This window comes from Brachyhypopomus gauderio, chromosome 1, assembly GCF_052324685.1.
Source record: "Brachyhypopomus gauderio isolate BG-103 chromosome 1, BGAUD_0.2, whole genome shotgun sequence".
NCBI classification, from domain to species: Eukaryota; Metazoa; Chordata; class Actinopteri; order Gymnotiformes; family Hypopomidae; genus Brachyhypopomus; species Brachyhypopomus gauderio.
Window position 1 is genome coordinate 33,246,666 of NC_135211.1, and position 7,565 is coordinate 33,254,230.

Genomic DNA, 7,565 nt, shown 5'->3' on the forward strand with positions numbered 1-7,565 from the left:
GTATGCGACTTTAATTAGAGCAAAGTGTCTCCGACTAGAGGATGAACACACTCCTTGGACACATCTCTAATCTCTTTGGACAGAATGTCTCATTGTACAAAAAGGGTCTTTTTCACTGCTGTTGGAGGTGCGGATGTTAATCAAACTGTAATCAGAGGCTAATTATTTCTGCTCCAGAGGAAAAGCAGATCGAACACAGGGCATATTCGTCTGCCAAACCACTAGGGTTTGCACAAATGGAGACCGTTAAAACACAATATTTAAACACCTCTTGCTGAGGAGAACTAGAAGGCCAATAGTGCAATAAGTCAGAGGAAGCGAGAACAATGTCATGTTAACCGATATTAGCCAACATTTCCACTTTTAGGTAACGACTTGCTCAATACGTGCATTTTCAAATTCTCCAAGGGACTAGCATGTGGCTAGCAAGGGTGCAGTCAGGCTGCATTTAGGACTGTAGGTTGGCGCTGAAAGTGGCCATACGTGTACTGTGAATCATCTTGGAGAATTGGAGAATGGCCTGGGTGTCTTGACCAAAGACAACAGTGCATGAGGACTGCAGACAAATTGCATGGTGGGAGTGGGCTCGGGCAGGTGGGTGGGGGGCAGCATTAGCGACGGTCAGAAAAAGGAGCTGCATTTCCAGTGAGGGCCTGTAATAGTACCACACAAGTGCCTGTGGCACAAGTACCTGTGGCCAGAACCAACGATGCCAGGGGTTGCCTCGGCTGACGTTAAGGAGCTCACCCACAGATGCAGTGGAACGCTGGATCAATAGGTCCTTCTGAGCTTTCACAGATGACCCCTCAACAACGAGTTTATTGTGAGGAAAATTCGGCACTTAAAAGAAGCCAGTTTACAGAGACAGAGTGAACAGAAGCTATGGAACTGCTGGCTGTGATGTTTTGCCACATTATACTGTACATTCAAACAACAAAAGCAAGAGTTTGTTGGATAATTGGCTATTTATTTGACCCAGACTTAGAGCTGTTGTGCCTCCCTCATACATGATGTGGGTGTGTAACGGGAGGACTTCTCTCACAGATGACCGTGGTTCACATGGAATAAGGCAGATGGTTAGACATAAAACGTCACATTTACGCTTCTAAATTCAGGGACGTACAGGACTGGAGAAAAATAGCACACGTGTGATCAAAATAAGACACGAGTCATTTAATTCATAGCTTAACTAGTTCAGAAAAGCTGTTGGGAGGTTGCAAATCAGATAAGCCAGCCTCAGTTAACTCAGTGGCTCAGAAAATGGCTTCCCATTCATCAGACAGCACTGGTATTAAACCAGTGGAATAAGGTCCAACTTTTCACTGGCACCATTTCTCCCCACAACAGAACCCAGTTAAGAGAAAAGGGCAGCAGTTGGGGGTGGATGAATGAATAAAAAACAAATACGAATGGGTGTAGTTGCAAGAAAAATTTGGCATTGTGGTCATTTGCACAAGCAAAAGTGCAGTGGCACTAAATGAAAGTAGCAAAATCAGATTCCACTTGCAGTACTGAATGATCTGGATTCGATCGGCATATAGAACGACAAACTGCGGCTTTATTGAAGAGCTTCTCCTTGGAGGTCCAGTGAAGAATAGCACATCTGAAGGGCACAGAAACGGAGGCTTTCAAAGAACAGCCATTCCACAAGATGGTGACCACTACTGACAGCTGGCCAAGTTGAGGGGGGGGGGGGGGGTGTCATTTCAGTCCTTGCGATAAAGTACCCCATGTGTACATCGACAAAACACAACAGGGAACATTTGTCAATAACCTTTAAGCATGCATATATATATATATATACCCATACACACACACACTTGTAACCTAAAAATACTGTGGGAAAAGACATAATAATTGACGTGAGCCCTATAATTGTAGGGAGTTCTTATTCAAATGCAAGGCATGGGGAGACGCTCTGCATTTTACGTGACATTGGAAATGGAGTGACAAGATCAGCAGTCCCCAAAGTGATCCAATTTAGACACAAAGAGAAGGGCATAATGTATCAATGCATAAACAACTTCGACAAAAATGCCTGCCAAGCGAAGCAATTAGCCTTAATCATTTGCCTACAGTAGTGCCTTGTAGACAATGTGAAACACCTTAAAATGTTTTGAGCGCAATCTCCGTGCTGCTTGCTGCTAATGCTCCATTTCATTGAAGATTAAATTCCGGAGTATTTATGGGCTGCGCCTTCAAGGCACGTGCGTGTAAGAATGGACGCTGCTGTAACGTGCGGCTAAAACCTGCAGGTAACCGACAAACTGCTGGAAGTAGGCCGGTGGAGACCCCTTTACGTGAGGCCTCGCTGCTCGCACTTTGGTAGCGTTCATATAATCGGTCTGTGTAAAAGCCTTTCAGAGCTTATAGCTACTAAACAATGGCGATTAAATCAAGAACACCAGCTAAGGTGCATCCAGAGGTGGGCTACAAATCTACGTTGCACGTTACACAAGTGCGCACCCTGCACGCTCAGGAGGGTTACACACACCTCCTTAAACGGAGAGACAGATTGCGGGTTAAAATTAAGCTGTTAATGGTCGTTCGGGTAATCGCACTATAGATTTTTTTGTAGATCTATGCAATTACTTAAATGCTTTTACATATGGTTAATCATCTCTCATAACACTCAAATGTCCAGATGAATTGCTGGCGTGTATCCACTGTCCCTTGGTGAACACAGGTACTCTAGCGCACCGATTCAGTCCACGTTACGGGCTGCTGAAGCAGGTTGGCTAAAACGCAGGTTCTCTCGACGAGCGTCTGCACGGATTTTTGAAAGGTTTAACGGCTGTCCGGAACAGCATGCAACTTAATGGACTATTGACTGACCGTTTAGCCAGCCTTAAAAATCGTTTGACACGAGCTGTCACCACTGGACGTGATGACTGACTTAGCCTAAATATATGATGTTGTTAGTCATACCTTTCCACTCGGGTTTGTTCAGCGAGACCACACACCGTGGCAAAAGGTGAAGTTATTGGGGGGGAAATGCTCCTCCAAGCTTAGAAATGAGTTCACGAAGCTTCGCCCCTGTTGAAGGGCGGCGGCCGTCAGGTGTAACGAGTGACCGGGCTCCCTCCAGTATTAGCTGTACGGTCTCAATACAAGTACATAGGGAGGGGGGGGGGGGCGAAAAACAAACAAAAACTTAATATTGGAAGTTGAACTCCAGCCTTGGAGTGCGATATTTCGTGTCGTGTCGACACTGAAAGAAACCAGAGCTGTCATTTGTCAGGGTCCTCATAGCATCCCCCTCCGCTTTGAGCCGGTTTTATCCGCCTAATCTTTCGCCAAATGCCGCCATCTGCTCTTAACATATCCTTGGGCTGACACATACTGCTCACTTCCGGCTGTACTATGTGATTACCTTTAAATTACTTGACCCGAATTAAACAAATTTAAGATGAAATATAGCCTGCATAGGAACTAGTTAGATAAGGTAATTTAAAATGCACAGGATGGCCTATAGCATTAGCACAGACTACTAGGCTGTAAAAAGATGTCAGAAAACCTGAGTGGGCCTTATCCACCGCCTCGGGAGAAAACCTGTTGCTACGGTAACCTGATGCAACTGTACATAATAAGGATAGTTGAAGTGGCTCTTAAAAATGTGGACGCTGTTTTTTTTTTATAAGCTTGTATAATGATTTATTGTTTACATTTGTAATTTTTGTACATTTGTAAACATCTCTAATAACTTGGTGTCTATTTTTCGCTTGCTACTTGAATGATTTCATCCACGTGTGTAATAAAACACGAGAACCTGGTTAACCTTAGTTTGTTGTGGCCTAATAACACGTTGCAAAGGTGCACCTGCTCCGCACAGATTAAGTGCCTTTTCACTCTTGTTACAAGGAAGTGGTAGTCTCTCGTTCAACATTAAAACTGTTCAAAGTTACGCCTTAAAAAAAATGATTTATGCAGCACCATAGCTAAAGTTGCACTTTCACATGAAAGGCACCAATCAGAAAGGTACCCCAACTGAAAAAGGCTCCAGCGTTTGATAATGACAACTCATGTATCATGGACTTTGCCCACTGGGAGAGGCAGGGGAGGGGAGGAGAGGGGAAGGAGGTGCTTTCGGTAGACGACGCTTGCAGGCTTTGCTGCAGCTGGTGGCTGGCTCAAGGTAACATAACTGCCATGGGAGCCAAATTTAATTTTCCACGTTTCCTGTCAGGAAGGACACAGCTGAAACAAAGGCGCAATCCACCGCTGGATAGAAATGGCAAAATTCATGAACGATTGTAACCCGATGCAGTCGCAAAGGTCGCATCTGTTGATTTGTCAAAAGCAATCATGCTTCTCTCCTCCGTCGGCTCTGAGCGCTCCGCGGGGCTCCGAGGCTGTGTCTCATGGCACATTGAGATCATCCGTGGGGAAAATAAATTGCTTCACTATTGTACCTGTGCCCAAAACATGTTTTCCTCTTCTTTTATATCACTGGGGAGGGAGAGGTGCTTTCAGATCGTGAAATCTCAACTTATATGTCACATTTGTTTTGTCTGCATTTCCATACAAATGCATTTTACTGCCCCAATTCAATATAGATTAATATTAAAGAATGTTTTAGAGCATCTCCAAAGCGGCTCTGTGATATTATCTATAATATCTATAAAATGCTATATAAATATTTCTAGCATTTGTGCTGGATGCTGCCAAAACATTCTGTTCCATTAACCCTCGCCCCCACCATCATCCTCTTTCAAGCCTTAAGATGGGTGCATAAAACAATTATCCTCTCCAAATGATTTTGTCCTCATAAAGCAACTCACCATTGGCTGCCACGTCTCCTCGTGTGCCCCCCCAGTCCAGACTGGCGAGCATATATTGGATTTATGTGGCTGCTTGTTTTTTGCTTTGGTTTGGTGGATCACCGACTATAAACCTCCTGTCCGTGTTAGACTCATACTGTACATCAGGGCACTAGCAGCTGCATCATGCCACCTTTGAACAACAAAAAGAAAATGGGCAGGTTGTAACGTGATGATACTATTTAGGAAGTGATATAGAGGGATAGTAAACCAGAATGCTAATGCAGCTAGCACTTAATTGAATCGAGTGGTGCACAGCTAGCATAACCCATACAGCTTCTTCTACCCCCCCCCCCCCCTGCATTATTGATAAAAGTACTTTTTAATCTATAAGAAAGCCTGAGAGACCAGAAAAGCTCCTTATAATACGCTATGCATTTGCATCTCCTGGGCCTCTGTGTGTGTTTTACATAAATTGAAAGCTCACTGTCCACTTTATGCCTGCTAGACAATTTAAAGCCCTGTGAAACAAAGTGTCATGTAAATGCCTTTAAAGTTTTGTGATAAAACAGTAAAACAGGCCAAAAGAGTGGAAATGCACAATGTTCCTCTACTGTCCCGAAAAACCATTGGTTCTGAGATTTTTCTAGGTGTTTTACATCATCATAAATATGTAAATCTTTTTTTTCTCCTGGTCATGCCATAAATTTTACTGCAGTTACAGTACAGAATGGCAGAATTAATGCACTACTGTAAATCATTATAACACACTAGCATATTAAGATTCTATCTGACTATTCTTTAGTTTTAAGGCATAAGCCTTAAAATGGTTTTCCTCAATAATACAGACATATTTGTGTTGCCCACATCTTTGCAGATTTATTTTTTATTTTTTTCATCTTTCTACTTTCCAAAGTACTTTAAAGGCAACGTGGTAAAGACCTGGTATAAATAACGTACTTCTATGTGCCTCAAAATGTCATTGAAAACCTCATAATTCTGAGGTCAGAAATATCATGTCATAATTATATGTATAGAATCCCTGTTATGGAGTTAGCTGAGCCCAATAAAAATCTTACTTTATCTGAGCTGTAAAATTCCAGAAAATTAGATGGAAAAAAGAGCAAAAAAACATGGCCAGCTAGATTTCATAAGCCATTAACACAGCTGACAGGCATCAATTTTTTACTCAGTGTGACTTCAAGAGTCACTGCACATTCTTAGACTGCATGAAAACTCCCTAATATATTTTCAAAATAGTTTCCAAATATATTTGTGAGCTTGCCATGGATGAAAGATCCATATAAGTGGAGGTGCTATTTATTGACAATTCATTGACAATTGACCATTAATTACAGCAAAGAGTGAAATTTCTCCTATGGCGTAGAGGGCGTTTTGTGGAAAGTCGTTTTGGGATCATTTTGCTGTGAAAACAACAGAATACAAGCGCAGCTTTTCACAGCCCACCAGGAAGGAGACGCAGCACAAGTTTTTAAAACGTGTTATTTCCGGGCGCGTGACGCTGAGATTCACCAAAACCGCTTTCTCTCCCTGTTAGGGTAGATTAACGAGTTGCCCTTTTGCGACTAACATCACCCATATTTCTAATTCCCTCGGTATCGGGGAATCTTCATTAGGAAGGGAAACTCTGACCTTCACGTGTCTTTATGAGAATGTATAACACACTAAAGTAAACATTTATCCACATGACTCCTCAAACTATCACGATCATTTGGTATCTTAAAACGCATCTTGCCATCTTTCATCACTCCCTGTGCCGTATGGTCACCACAGAACCCGCCAGGAAAGGCGCACATGCTAAATGTCACAAGAAGAGGGATGTTAGGCTCGTGCTTGCACGCTGCAGGCAGGTTAACTTCGCTGCACACACCGCCGCGGAAACCACGCTCGTCAGCAGCTGCTGCTCTCTAACGCTTGGCCCAACGGAACCTTGCAAACGCAAAGTTTCGCAAGCTGATAAAAATCATTGAAAAAACACAGTGATAATAACAATAATAAAGCAGCGCTTGCTTGTGGTGTTCATGGAAAAAAAAGTTTTTCAAAATATAATTTTGTCTCAAATATGTAAGGGTTATAAAGTGACCTTCTAAACGGTCTGTCCAGAACTGTGAAAAGTATGCCTAGTGCTCGTACTCTGCAGAATTAATGATAAACTCTGAATGACTAATTAGGGTTATGAAGCAAAAACATGCAAACACACGTACGTTGTATCCTACATTCAGAACAACGATTGCCTTTGAATAGGCAAACATGATGATTGCTCGAATCACGCGTTATTTTGCAAAGTCAGTCAGCGCTGTGAATTGTAGGTCAGTTATTCTCGTGCCAGCGTCAGATCGTTAACATTGATTTGCTTTGCGGGCTTGCGATGCACTGACTTTGAATCTTCCAGACTGAAAGACAAACGGCATGTATTTCATGTGAATTCTGTCATCCGTTACAGTGAGGTACCATAACATTATTATATGTATACACAATATTGTTTTTTGTGACGTACACAGTTTCAGCAACCATTTTAATAACACCTTGACAAAACCAGTGTTCTGTGAAAGATCCAGTAATAATTACATTTGAATAAAACAGAAACATTGGGAAACACTATTAATACAAACATGTCTTGTGCTACATACAAATAATTTTTGTATTTATTTTGTAGTTATTTGTGATGTGATGTTATTCATAGTAAATATGAAAAAAGAATTGTTCACACGTTACAGCAAAGACTTCAAAGACTCTGGGTAAGTTAAGGATTTTAGTTGGCACATCTTTTAATTTTCTTTGTTT

The 7,565-nt window shown here is 42.1% G+C and overlaps 1 protein-coding gene across 1 annotated transcript in view; it reads right to left on the reverse strand.

Moving 5' to 3' along the window:
• LOC143524431 (protein eyes shut homolog) overlaps positions 1-3,511 on the reverse strand; it is a 38,758-nt gene extending 35,247 nt beyond the window's left edge. Inside the window, exon 1 of the mRNA XM_077018338.1 lies at positions 2,929-3,511. The gene's annotated coding sequence lies outside the window, so the exon portion shown is untranslated. The remainder of the gene's footprint in view (positions 1-2,928) is intronic.
• Between the last annotated feature and the right edge of the window lie 4,054 nt (positions 3,512-7,565).